Raw genomic sequence first — 14409 nt, 5'->3', positions numbered from 1 at the left:
TGCCGGTTCATACTAGTGCGATGGCAGACATCATATATGATTCGCACTGCATTGCTGTGCAGATCACATGCGATGCGATTTCAGCCATACAAATTGTATGGCTGAAATTGCATTTGCATCAAAATGGTGTAGGACCCTTTTTTTTGGCTCGCACTAGAATCGGATCATATGGGTGTGCACACCTATGCGATCTTATTGCTGCATCATTTCACAGTTCGCACTGCGATCTGCAAACCAATCTGCGGGTGTCATTAACTTTGCATGGACACCCGCAGATGTTCGCAGATCTCAGTGTGAACCACTGTGCGATTCATTACCCACACTAGATTTTCAGGGTTTCTACACTGCACCAGTTGGAACCGAGCCTTAGAACCCTTTCACACTGGGTCGTTTTCCAGGCACTATTGCGTTAAAAATAGTGCCTGCATACTGGCTTATTTGGCACACCTGGACCACAGGCCACCGACGGTGGTCTCCCTTCGCTCCCAGACTGGAGACCTGATTACAGATCCTGACGCGGTGGCGGGGGGAGTTCCGCTCCTTTTTTGCATCCCTATACTCCTCTACCAATGACAAATCCCAGGAGGACATTGACACGTTCCTGGCCGGTATAGAATTACCCGCCTTGACCGGACCCCAAGTGGAACTGCTCGACGCTCCCATTACTGAAGATGATATATCCAATGCCATATCTCACATCAAGCCCTCTAAGGCCCCTGGCTCAGACGGCCTGCCCCTCGAATTTTACACTACATACCGGGAGACACTTCTCCCTAGACTGCAGGAATTATTCTCCCACATCTACTCCACTGGTGTCTTACCACAGACCATGCGCGAGGCATATATCGTACTGATACCTAAACCCGGTAAAAACCCAGAGTTTCCGGAAAATTATCGCCCGATATCTCTCCTCCAATTGGATATAAAAATCCTCACCAAAATTCTGGCGCTTCGGCTAAATGGGGTGATTCTGACCCTTATCCACCCGGACCAGACAGGGTTCATGCCCTCCTACAACACTGCACATAACCTCCGTAGACTCCATATGCACCTGCAGGCTACCCACGATCAAATGGGATCCAGGGTGGTGGTGTCGTTGGACGCCGCCAAGGCATTCGACTCCGTGGAGTGGAGGTACCTATGGGGCTGCCTTGGGAGATTCGGTTTTGGGCCCAAATTTACCAATTGGATACGCCTGTTGTATCAGAGCCCTACTGCTAAGGTTCTTGTTAATGGTAGGGTCTCGGAGGCCTTCCCCCTGTTCAGGGGGACGCGTCAGGGGTGCCCATTATCGCCCCTCCTGTATGCGATCGCGGTGGAGCCCCTCGCCTCCGCACCCCGGAATAGGGGGACTGCGACATGGTCGGCTACATGACAAGCTTAGTCTCTACGCTGATGACATGCTGCTGTACCTCGCAGACTCTGGCCCATCTCTGAAGGCAGCCCTGGACACCATTAGTGTATTCGGGGAATACTCGGGGCTACGAATTAACTGGGATAAATCCCAAATTCTTCCCATAGACTTTGGCCCTCCCACGGCGGAACAAGCCTCCTCCCCCCTTATTCGGGTGAGCTCCCTGAAGTATCTGGGTATTATGATTACCCGCTCCCCCGCGGACTTTACTAAACTTAATATAGAGCCATTAATTGCAACTCTTAAAACCAAAACACAAACATGGGCTAAACTCCCCCTAGGAATAATGGGCCGTATTAACCTGATAAAAATGATTGTACTTCCTCAATTTTTGTATGTCCTCTGGCATGCCCCCATATATCTACCCCTTCGAACTTTTAAAGACATTGAAGCGATCCTTAACTCCTTCGTGTGGGGGCGGAACCGACATAAACTGTCCTGGCAGGTATTGAAATGTCCCACCGACTTGGGCGGCGCAGCGTTACCCGACTTCAACCTGTACTATCTAGCTGCCCAACTCTCTCACTTTTTTCATTTGGACAAACAGGACCGGGAGCGGTATCTGACCCTGGTGTGCTCACCCCTGTCTGCTGGGTACACTCACCCCTACCAAGTGCTATTTAAGACTCATATGGACCCCGAGGCGCTGCGTAATCGCCGGGGTCTGCTGTATGCTCACTGCAGGATATGGGAATTGGTGGGACGCAGGCTGGGACGACCCGCTATGCTCTCGCACACCCCCCTTTGGCACAATCCGGGATTACCGGAACTGTTGTCGATACCAGACTGTGGCCTGTGGTTATCTAAGGGCGTGGCATACCTCTCAGATGTTTACAGTAATCAGGTTCTTAAATCTTTCCAACAGCTTAAAGATGAATTCCATATCCCCAACCATATGTTCTTCAGATTTCTCCAGCTCCGGCATGCCCTTCAGACCCAGTTTCGCGATCACCCCCCGAGTTTGGACCGCACGGGCATTTTAACTACCCTGCTGGGGCAGGACCCCTCCAAACTAATTTCCCTCTTTTACAATGATCTTCTCCGTCCTGTAGCGGCCGCCTCTGCATACAAGCTGAGGGATAGATGGGTCGGGGACGTGGGACACTTGGAGGATGAGGAGTGGGAAGATGCTCTGACTACATGCAAAAAGGTGTCTACCAAACTCTCTGACCGCCTGACCCAAATGTATATTGTTCATAGGGCCTACATCACCCCATCCCGCCTTGCTCGGTTTACTCCGGTACAAGACCCTAGCTGCCCCAGATGCAATGGCTCGCCCGGTACCTTCTTCCACATGCTGTGGTCTTGCCCGGTAATACATGATTACTGGTCCCATATTGTTAAATTTATACATGATGAGATGGGATCCCCCTTGACCATGTGCCCCAAACAGTGCTTACTGGGGATATTCCCAGATCCAGACTTTGACAAGCCCCATATCACTTTTCTACAGGAGGTATTATTTCTTGCCAGGTTGTTGGTGGCAAGGAAATGGATGAGAGGGACACCCCCGAGTGTGCAGGAATGGATAGCTACCGTCAATGGTGTCCTTCCTTATAAGAAGGAAATATATGCACATAGGGGCTGCCCTGATAAGTATGGGAAGATATGGGATATATGGTTAAGTAACGCAGCCACTTGTAATGACATAGAGGTTGATCCCTGATCCCCAATATAGTTGTCCTCTGGAGGATCCGGCCGCCTTGGTCTCCCCCCTTACCCTATCTCCCCCAAGACTGTCCGTAATGTTGCTCTGTACCCCCTGCGCTGCTCTGTTTCAGTGCTTTGCTTTACCCCCTATCCACTGGACCGTGTTATTTGTTATTACAATGCACCCTCTTCATTAGTTTGGCTCATGCTACCAGCTGTTCCCACTCAGAATGATGGTTTATTTTTTGATGTAACTCCGTTTTATTTACGTACTGTATGTATTATGTACTTTGTGCCTGTAGTTTTTTTTTCTCAACTTAATAAACATTTTGTTTGTAAAAAAAAAAAAAAATAGTGCCTGCAAACCGACCTGAAACAGCCCAGAGGGCTTTCACACTGGAGCGGTGCACTAGCAGGACGGTAAAAAAAGTCCTGCTAGCAGCATCATTGGAGCCGCTCCTGCCCATTAAAATCAATGGGGCAGCGCGGCTATACTGTCAGCAAAGCGCTGCTGCAGCAGTACTTTGCGTGGTTTTAACCCCTTCACGGACAAGGGGCTAAAACCCCGCACTAGCAGCCGAATACCGCTGCTAAAACAATGGTAAAGCGGCGCTAAAAACAACCGACGCCGCTCCCGCCCCAGTGTGAAAGGGGCTTTAAAGTGGAATTGCTACATTGTAACTTCTTGATACTGCATACTGCGCTCGGGGTGTCTTTCTGCATCCAGGGCTGATCACTTGCATGTGCTCGCTGCATGAGCGGTTACAAGTGAGCCTTGCTTTCAGTGGGGCTGGAATTCTCACAGCTGATCGCAGACAGGGTGCATTCACACTTACACAGGAGTAGAGAGACCTGCATTTAGATGTTTGTAGGGGTTATTGTAGCGTACCCAGTGCCCATAACTGGTTAATATTGGACATAGGTGCAGTTGCTCACATATTGCACAGCGCTGTAGGGGTTAAGTGTGTACTAGGGAGCGATTCTAACTGTGGGGGGGAGGGGCTATATGTGACATGACACTGATCACTGCTCCCGATTACAGGGAGCGGTGATCAGTGTCAGTGTAACTAGCAGAACAGGGAAATGCTGGTTTCTTCTCTCCAAAATGATCGCGGGTATCCCCGCGGACATAGAGTCCACGGGCCCCGGCGATCTCGCTCACGGCAGACACGTGCGTCCGCAAACCAACATGCCTCTACGTGCCCTTCTGCTGACGTATATTGGCACGAGACGGTCGGCAAGCGGTTAAGAGAGGCCAAAGGCTGATAGACTGGGAGGTAATAGAAGCCATTACGATTACAGTTAAAATAACATTTTACCTCCCCGGCATCCAGCCTGCAGAACAGCCGCTCCATGGGCCCTGAGGAGGCCGAGATGCCACCCGGTTCCAGCGCTGCCGATCGGACCTCTGGCGGGGTGAGTGCATCCCCGCTCCCGACCCCGCCTCGGGCCGCCGGACTAGGCCTGAGGCCTACCATGACGCCTTCCATGCCTGGCACCCGCAAGACTAGCCCCCCGCAGGCATCAGGGCAGTGCACAGCCACCAGGGGCCAGAGACCACAACAATGGGGCCAGAAGCCCCCCCCATGCACCGCAGTGGAGTGGGAACCTGACAGAGGGGATGGCTGGGGGGAGGCAGGGGGCTGCATGGAGTCTGGACGGCGCCCAGAGCACTTGAGTTGCGGTTCCCCTCCCCCCCCCAACAGATACGCAGTGCATGCTGACACTCCCCAGGCTGCTTAGAGCGGCGTCGGACCCCCTTCTCCCCGCCAGTTCATTGGGGTCCCCCCCTTCCCTGGATGATACTGACTTTCCCGCCCTCCCCCCCCCAGGGGAACCGCTGTCCTGGTCGCATCAGGGACATGGGGGAGTGGGGGGGCCCCCGACTTGAGCTCGGGGGCCTGGCCGCCTCCACCCAAGGCCCAGAGGCTGGCCTCATCATGGACTCCCAGCCCACAATGACACCGCAGTGGCTCCCCAATCCCCACCGCATGTATGGCGGGACTATCCCCACGACGGGAGGAAGGACAGAGCCATCAAACCCCCCCGGCCCCTATGCCTGCCTGGGAGGGGGTGTGGGACCTACCCACCTACACGGGCGAGCGGGTCCGGGAGTTTCGGACCTGCGCTCCCACCTCACCTGCAACCAGTTGGGGGTGACCCTGGAGGGCCCTCCCCACTGCCCATGCACCCGCAGTGGCAACACTACCTGCAAGCATTTCCCACTAAAGAGGACTTTAAGCAATTGATCGAAGACGTCAAATCTACATGTAGAGCGGAAATACAAATGCTACATTCCGGCCTTAAGCACTTAAGCACGGCCTTTGGCGGACCGGGTGGAGATGGCTGAGGAGGAGATCCAAGAGACCAAAATAGCGATCCACAGGACCCAAGCGCAGGGGGCCGACCATCGCATGCTCCTGAGGGATATGCAACGCCACGTGGAGGATTTGGATAACAGGGGGCGCAGGCATAACATAAGGGTGAGGGGGATACCGGAGGCGGACGACCCGGAAGACCTACAAATTATCCTGCAGGAAATATTTAATGACCTTCTTGGGGAGCCCCCTACCAAGTTTATTAAGATGGACAGAGCGCACAGGGCCTTGCGCCCCAAAAATGCAACCTCGAGCCCCAGGGATGTCATATGTAGAATCACTTCGTTCCACATTAAAGAGGACATAATGAGACAGGCCCGCCTGGCTCGGGTGGTGACCTTTCGAAACACACCAGTCCAACTCTTTGCGGATCTCTCCTGGCTTACGCTAAAGAAACGCAGACTTCTCCAGCCGCTGCTCTGCACCTTGCAGGACGCTGCCATCCCTTACCGTTGGGGATTTCCGTTCACCCTTACAGCTAAACATCAAGGCAAGACAGCATCCTTGCGGTATCCTGAAGACCTCCGCGCCTTCTGTGAAGAATTGGGCGTTCGCCCTCCCCAGCTGCCGGATTGGGATCTAGTGGCTACCCAGCCCACTCCTCCAACACTGTGGCAGAAGGTCCCCTCCCGACAACGTCCTCGTAACCGGGAAGCACCTAAAAAAAAAAAATCGGCCCGACAAGGACATGGCTGAAGCATCGCACAGTGGCTATTTTTGCATATTTTTCTTTTCTCTTTTTTGATTCCATTTGCCCTTGTGGCGAAAGGGAATACGGCCCATTTTGTTTGTTGGTTGGCCTATGGACCGTTGTCTGAACATTACGATCCTGCCCGCATACACTGCCCCGAGTCCCCTTCCTGCCCCTCTAAGTGCCTTCTTATTGACATGTCGCATTTAGGCTGGTACACTTGGGAGACCCGAGAAAGTGGGTTTCCTCATGTTTTTGTGTCTAGATATTTCCCTCTCGCTTACCTATCCTCGGGGTCTCATAAGAGAGCAGGCGTGGCCATCCTGATCCGTCACGGAGCCCCATTTACCTACCTTGATCATTACCTACCTTGATCATTACAGTGACCCCGGGGGAGGCTTCCTGATACTTAAAGGCACGTGGCGGTCCCAACCGATCACCCTGTGTACCCTATATGCCCCGAATACCCGTCAGCAGTTTTCTCTCTAAACTCTTGCTGCGACTGTTTAAATTAGACCACGGTTACCTAGTGGTGGGGGGTGACTTCAACCTGGCCCATTCAGCTACTGCGGACCGCCTGGCGGCGATGCCCCGGCCGCCCTCGGCTAAAGCAATTAGGGACTCAAAACTTTTTCGCCAACTGACCCGGCGATACGCTCTCTTCGATGCCTGGCGTGCCCTCCACCCGGTAGATCGGCAGTATACTTACTACTCGGCCCCCCACCAGCTGCACTCCCGCATAGACTACTTTTTCACCAACAATGTTACACTGAGAATGGTCCGGAGTGCCCTTGTCCTGCCAATCTCATGGTCGGATCACGCCCCGATCCTACCAACGCTGGACCTGGGTGCCCCGGTGGTTAGGCCCTATAATTGGAAGCTAAACACTCTCCTCCTGCAACATCTTCCCTCCCAGGCAGAACTAGTCTCGACTTTGAAATATTATTTTGCTGAAAATGCAACCCCTGATGTTACCCTCCCTACATTGTGGGAGGCCCACAAAGCGGTCATCCGCGGTAAGTGCATGGCCCTTTCTTCAGCATTGAAGAAAGACGCCGAGGCCACTAAACTGCGAACGGAAAGGGAGCTCGGGCAATTAGAACGGGACATGCAAACCTCCGCCTCACTGCGTACCCTCCGAAAGATAACGAAGCACCGCATGGCGCTTAGGGATCTGGCGCTTCGCCGGGTGGAAAAGAGCCTCTTGAGGATCAGGCAGACGTTTTACGACAGGGGCAACAAAGCGCACTCTCCCTTAGCAAGGAAACTTAGAGATAAAAACCTCCTGTCCACCCCGCATCAGATTAAAACTAAAGCCAATACTGTGGTCTCCCACCCTAGGGAGGTCGTAGACACGTTTGCAAGCTTCTATGAGGAGCTGTACAACAGTCGTGACATCCCCAGTGACCCCTTGTCGGCGGAGCTCTCCCAACGCATGCAACAATACCTGACGGACAGCGGGATCCCCCGCATCCGAGCCCAGGATCTAGCCTCCTTGAATAAGCCCATTACAGAGGAGGAAATAGAACTAACCATCAAGTCGTTACCGGCTCATAAATCTCCGGGTCCGGATGGCCTGCCATATGAATACTATAAATCGTTCCTACCCCTACTGCTCCCACACATGAGCAGATTGTTTAACGTGTTCCTGCTGAATACCCCGGTCCCCCCTGATATGCAACGCTCCTTTCTCACCCTGATACCCAAACCGGATAAAGACCCTATCCTCTGTGCCAACTACAGGCCTATTGCGCTCTTGAACGCAGACCTGAAAATCTTTACAAAACTCCTGTCCCTGCGGCTCAACATGGTCCTCCCTTCCCTTATACATAAAGATCAGGTGGGATTCATCCCTCTCCGTCAAGCTGGTGATAATACCAGGAAGGTTATAGACTTGGTTGACGTGGCGAATAGGGGGGGTATCCCATCCCTGCTCCTGAGCCTGGACGCGGAAAAAGCATTTGATAGACTGGGGTGGCCCTTCCTGTTCGCCACGCTGACACACATGGGGATGAGGGGACCGTTCCTGCAGGCTATATGGCACCTCTACTCCAACCCGTTCTCTCAAGTTAAGACCCCCTTCGCTACTTCTTCGACCTTCTCTGTCTCTAATGGCACACTCCAGGGATGTCCCCTGTCACCCTTATTATTTGCCCTTTGCGTAGAACCCCTGGCGGCGTCCATTAGGCGGAATCAGGATATCAGGGGCATCCCGGTTAGGGATAGGGAGTTTAAGGTCTCACTGTTCACGGATGATGTTATCCTTACCCTGACCCAGCCTAGGATTTCCCTGCCCAATTTACACAAGGAGCTAGATCGCTACAGTGCCCTATCGGGTTATAAAATTAACGCCTCAAAATCGGAAGCCCTCCCGGTAAACATCCCACCCCTGGAGGTAGACCATCTCCGATCCACTTTCCCATATCACTGGAAAACCTCCTCATTGAAATACCTGGGGATACATATTACCCCGACTTTCGCTTCCCTATACCAGGCAAATTTCCCGCCCTTGTATGGCACTATCAGACAGCTACTCTCCCAATGGCGGAAGCACCAGATTTCCCTCTTTGGTAGGATAGTGTCTGTAAAAATGACGATCCTTCCGAAACTCCTTTACCTTTTCCAGACCCTTCCTATCCCCATACCTTACCACCATCTGAAAAAACTGCAAGCGGATCTGCTCAATTTCACATGGAACTACAAACGCCATAGAATACCTCGCTCTGTAATGACTGCCTCCCGCTCGGACGGGGGTCTGGCGTTTCCGGACCTCGTTAAGTATTACCAGGCAGCCCAGCTCCGAGCGGTGATCTCCTGGTTCACCCAGCGGTTGTATAATAGATGGACGGAAATTGAGAAACTTTGGCTGGCCCCAGCTCACCCCAATAGTATGCTCTGGAGTGCGGCAGCATTGGTCCCCCGGGCCCAATTACTGGGAACTATGTCTCACCTGCAGGGCCTATGGCGTAAGCTCTCTAAGGTATATGATTTATCCTCGGATAAGTCGCTCCTGACGTCCTTTTTATATCACCCTAAGGTGCCAGATAGCCTGACATACCCGATGTCCCATCCGTGGTCATCCCGGAATCTCTTCCATCTGGGGACCCTGGTGGACCCCAGGTCGCGGAGACTGATGCCATATGCCGACCTTCAATCTAAATTCGACCTCCCGCGACAGAGTTTTTACAGTTATTTACAGATACGACACTATGCCCAGACCATATCCTCTGACCTGCGCTTCTCCCCGCCCTCCACTTTTGAGACTGTAATCCTAGCGGGCATAGCCCAAAAGGGATTGATATCTGCCATTTATAAAATAATCAACGCTCCCCCTAAAGCTTTGAAAGGCAAGCATACCTATATGCTCAAGTGGGAGGAGGCGCTGGGTGGGGAGATCACGGAGGAGCAGTGGCAGACGATATGGTCCCAGGCCTCAAAAAGCTCCCTGTGCACGCTCTACAGGGAGAATGTGTATAAAATTTTATTTTTCTGGTACATGACCCCGGACGTTCTTCACGCCATCTACCCCACCTCCTCCGACAGATGCTGGAGGTGCCTGGCCCACAGGGGTACACTGTTCCACATTTTCTGGCAATGCCCCCTTATAGCTCCCTTTTGGGAAGAGGTCCAGCGCCTCTTGACTACTATCCTAGATCAGCAGGTGGCACTGGACCCCAAGACCTTCTTGTTGGGCATCCCCTTTCCTAAACTGACGAGGTCCCGAAAGAAACTGTCAAGACATATCCTGACAGCGGCGAGGTGTCTAATTGCCCTACATTGGAAAAAAAAAAAAGTACAGCCCCCCACCCTCGGTGCGCTCCATACTAGAATTAGGGACGTGGAATTAATGGAGAGGATGACCGCCGGGATACAGGACCGGATTGAGGCTCATGATGTGGTCTGGAGCCCATGGAATCTTCGGGAGGACCGGATGTGATCTGGCGCGGGGACCACACACGGTGATTACCCCCCTCTTCCCTCCCCCTTCCTTCCCCCACTCTCCCTCCCACCCCGCACCCCTCTTCTATTTCTTAAAGTTCTCTCTCCCTTCTCTTATCCCTTTTATCTCCTATTCTCTCACCTTTGCTCTCCCCTTTCTTTTCTTTATCGCTTAGTATCTCTTTCCTTTTCTTTATCTTCTTGATTCTCTAATCTCCTTTGCTCTCGTTTCCATGTGCCTTCCTTTAGAAAGTTGCTTTGAAAACAACGACTGGAGTGAGCAGTTAGTAACATTTGTAGATATCTGTACCTAGCTATTGGGCTACCTCACTGGACACTATGATGGGTGGCACTATATATCTATATCCAGTGCTGACCCAGTTGATCGTGGAGGAGTCTCTTTGGCCTGGTCTGTACCTGTTCCAAAAGGCTCCCTGTGGTGGGTCAACGGGCGGGAGGCCCCTAACGATTGCTCATTTTCTTTCTTGTTGAGCTAATGTGACGCAATACAGCATGAAGTGTAATGCATTGTTGGAAACAATAAAAAGTTATTTGATAAAATAAAATTTTACCAGTATTGTGCATTATATTTAAATTAATGTTAGCGATGAAAAAAATAAAAAATAAATAAATAGTCTCAGATTTTAGAACTACTTTATATAAAAGATTTATATCTCCCTTCCACCCTTCATAGAGCTTCATGTCTGACTCCTAGTTAAAATGCCCATATAAAATACTTCTGAGTGTATTCATTATTATAGATATGATAGAAGTAATATATATTATTACTTTCAACGTTTCACAGTATAAATTATCCCCTTATAGTAGCGATTATCTGCTCTTTTTGTACTATAAAAGGACTAATTGTAGTTTTTTTTTTTTTTTAACCCCATGACAGATGATACAAAAAAAAAAAAAAGCATGCTGCTGCTAAAATGTCTTAGGCCTGGTTCACACCTATGTGTTTTTTGCAGAAACACACTACAGTTCATTTAACATGGTTTCCTATGGGACACGTTCACATCGAGGCTTTTTTCAGCTGCTGCGTATTTGGAAAGGGTCAAGGACTTTTTTTTTTTGCAAAACTGTGCTTTTTTGTTTTAATAGACTTCAATGGAGAAGCTGCAGAAAAGCATGCATTGCGTTTTTGCAACAATTTGCGTTATTTTTATCCGTCCAACAACAAATTGGCCAAAGAAAAAAAAAAAAAAGCAGAAAAATTGCAAAATGCAAATTGCAGCAAAATCGCATCTGCACAAATGCAAAATGCACAGCAAAAAGCACTGTAGAAATGGATCAAAAGTAAACTGCATAGGTGTGAACCGAGCCTAATGCTGGCCATAAATGTATCGGTTTTCGGATGAGAATATCCATACGAGGGCTTTCACACTACAGCGGTGCGCTGGCAGGACGTCAGGGAAAAGTCCTGCCAACAGCGTCTTTGGAGCGGTGTGTTTACCGCTCCTCCACCGCTGCTCCCCATTGAAATCAATGGGGCAGCGCTGTAATACCGCAGGCAAAATGCCGCTATTGCGGAATATTGCCGGTGGTTTTAACTCTCTCGGCCGCTAGCGGGCGTAAAATGCGGCGCAAATCTGGCGGTAAAACCGCTAAAAATAGCAGCATTTTACCACACCACGCTATGGGCGGTGTGGTGTGAAAGGGTCTTAAAGGTTATTATCCGATTAATCAATTATGAAAATAATCGTTAGTTGCAGCCCTATTATAGACCCTATATCTCTCTGTAAAAAGGACCTGTCATGCCGTATTCCTATTACAAGGGATGATTGCATTGCACAAGTGATAAAAAAAAAAAAAAAAAAAAGTATGAATAAAATAAAGTGATAATAAAAGCTCCCCCCAACCCCTCGGTATTCAAACCACACATGTGCGGTGTCTCTAGAGGTCTAGAAAAGGTCTAAACTGGTAACCTGTAAAAAGGTTTAAAGCGTAGTCTATGGAGATGTTGGAGTACCAAACTTTGGCGCCATTCTATGAATGTGTGCAAATTTTAAAGAAGAACATGTTAGGTATCCGTTTACTTGGCGATCCAAAAACGTAAATTAAAGCTCTATCATGAAAATAAGCCATATCTGAACATGATCCAGACGCGCCACCATCCTCTCTGGGCCAAAGTGCATTTAAAATGGTCTGTTGCAAAGTGGAAAACTGTTCTGTAGTCAGAAGGATTGAAATTCTTGGACATGGACATTCTTTTTGGCAACCATGAGCGCTGCATACTCTGGACTAAGGATTAGGGGGCCCTTCTGGCGTGTTATCAGCATCGAAAGCCTGCATCATTAGTTCTATGGGATTGCATTAGTATGTATAGAATGGGCAGTTTGCACATCTGGAGCGGCACCATCAATGCTGAAAGGTACCGTATATACTCGAGTATAAGCCGAGATTTTCAGCCTCTTTTTTGAGGCTGAAAGTGCCCCCCTCGGCTTATACTCGAGTCATCGCCGTCTGACTGCTCGATCAGCGTATCGAGCAGACAGACGGCAGACATACTACAATTCGAAAGCCGCGCCTCCGCCTCCGCCTGTGATAGGCGGAACACTCAATTTCCCAGCAGTCAGTGTTCCGCCTATCACGGACATCCTCTCATCCTCGTACTACGGACGAGGATGAGAGGATGTCCGTGATAGGCGGAACACAGGCTGCTGGGAAATTGAGTGTTCCACCTATCACAGGCGGAGGCGGAGGCGCGGCTTTTGAATTGTAGAATGGCCGCCGAGAAGAGCGGCGATCCTGGAGCGGCGATCCATCAGCACGGCACGGGACGGGACGGAGGAGGCACAGGACGACGGAGGCTCGGGACGACGGCTCGGGACGGAGGAGGCTCGGGACGGAGGCTCGGGACACAGGTAGGCTGGACACACACACAAGGCTGCACGGGACACACACACAGGGATGGATGGATGGATGGACACACACACACACACACACACACACACACAGGGTGGATGGATGGATGGATGGACACACACACAGGGATGGATGGATGGATGGACGGACACACACACAGGGATGGATGGACGGACACACAGGGATGGACAGCCATGTCTCACCCTCGGCTTATACACGAGTCAATAAGTTTTCCAGTTTTTTTGGGGGTAAATTGGGGGCCTCGGCTTATACTCGGGTCGGCCTATACTCGAGTATATACGGTATATCCGGGTTTTAGAGCAGCATATGCTCAGGCAAGAATGGGACAACATTCCTCTCCCAAAACTCCAGCAACTGTTCTCCTCAGTTCCCAGACATTTACAGTGTGCTGCTAAAGAAGAGGGGATGCTACACTGTGGCAAACATGTCCTTGTCCCAACTTTTCTGAAATGCATTACTGCCATCAAATTTCAAAATTACCTCATTTTTTTCTAAAAATGGTACAGGTTCTCAGTTTAAACATTTGATATGCTTTTTATTGTGAGGTTGGGAGAGTATTAGTGGAGAGTTAAAGTGTTACCAAACCCACAACAGTAAAATCTAGGGGGTACACCGAATGAAAATCTTGGTATCGAAAGTTTTTTAAAAATATTTATATATAATTGTATTATATTCAACTTTTTAAATTAATATGAATTTTTGGCCATTATTGGCACCTTTACTTTAATAAAAGGTCAAGAAAAATGCAGTCTGCAGTCTCTAACCATCTCTTGTATCATGTCTGAAATCTCTTACTTAAAGTGGGGTGCCCCCTAAAAAAAAATAAAAAAATAAAAAAAATGTTTAAGAGTCAGCAGCTACAAATACTGCAGCTGCTGACTTAATAATCAAACACGTACCTGTTCCAGGGTCCAGCGATGCGGGGGAACGAAGCCCCCCCTCGTTCCCTGCTCCGCTCGCGGCGCCGGTATTCTTACTGTGGGCATCCGGCTGTGGCTTGACAGCCGGGCACCAACTGCGCATGCGCGAGCGGAGTCGTGATACGCCGCACAGTCAGCTGGGACACGTGACAGGTCCCAGATGACTGTGCGGCGCTGAGGCGAAGTGATGTCACCAGCCTGGGCAATGAAGGAGTCAGATTACGAGGGACCCCCTAGCAACAGGCTTTAGAGGTGAGTTAAAAAAAAAAAAAAATCTCCAATTATTTTTCTTTTTTTTTGGCCTGACGAAAGAGAGCGGTCATCTTTCTAGCTCGACCCGCACGCTCAAGAAACGCGTCGCATATACATGACGTCACAGCTCCGCGTCCTGCTCGTCTGAGCATACCAAGCCTCGGTTTGATATTACATCCTCTGCGTCCACTACAAGCCGGCATTTTTGAAACGCCTTACAAGTGGATAACGCTTTGAGAAATGCAAGATGACACATGCGGAGAGAGAAGGAGT

The 14409-nt window shown here is 50.3% G+C and overlaps 1 protein-coding gene across 1 annotated transcript in view; it reads right to left on the bottom strand.

Moving 5' to 3' along the window:
- Nucleotides 1-14409, bottom strand: part of COX11 (cytochrome c oxidase copper chaperone COX11) — a 28621-nt gene that overhangs the window by 13375 nt on the left and 837 nt on the right. The window lies entirely within an intron of this gene.

Source organism: Lithobates pipiens, unplaced genomic scaffold (assembly GCF_037356315.1).
Source record: "Lithobates pipiens isolate NorthernLeopardFrog02 unplaced genomic scaffold, aLitPip1_a1.2 Scaffold_28, whole genome shotgun sequence".
Taxonomy (NCBI): domain Eukaryota; kingdom Metazoa; phylum Chordata; class Amphibia; order Anura; family Ranidae; genus Lithobates; species Lithobates pipiens.
Note: the sequence above shows the minus strand (reverse complement) of the source record. Positions and strands in the feature narration are given on the sequence as shown.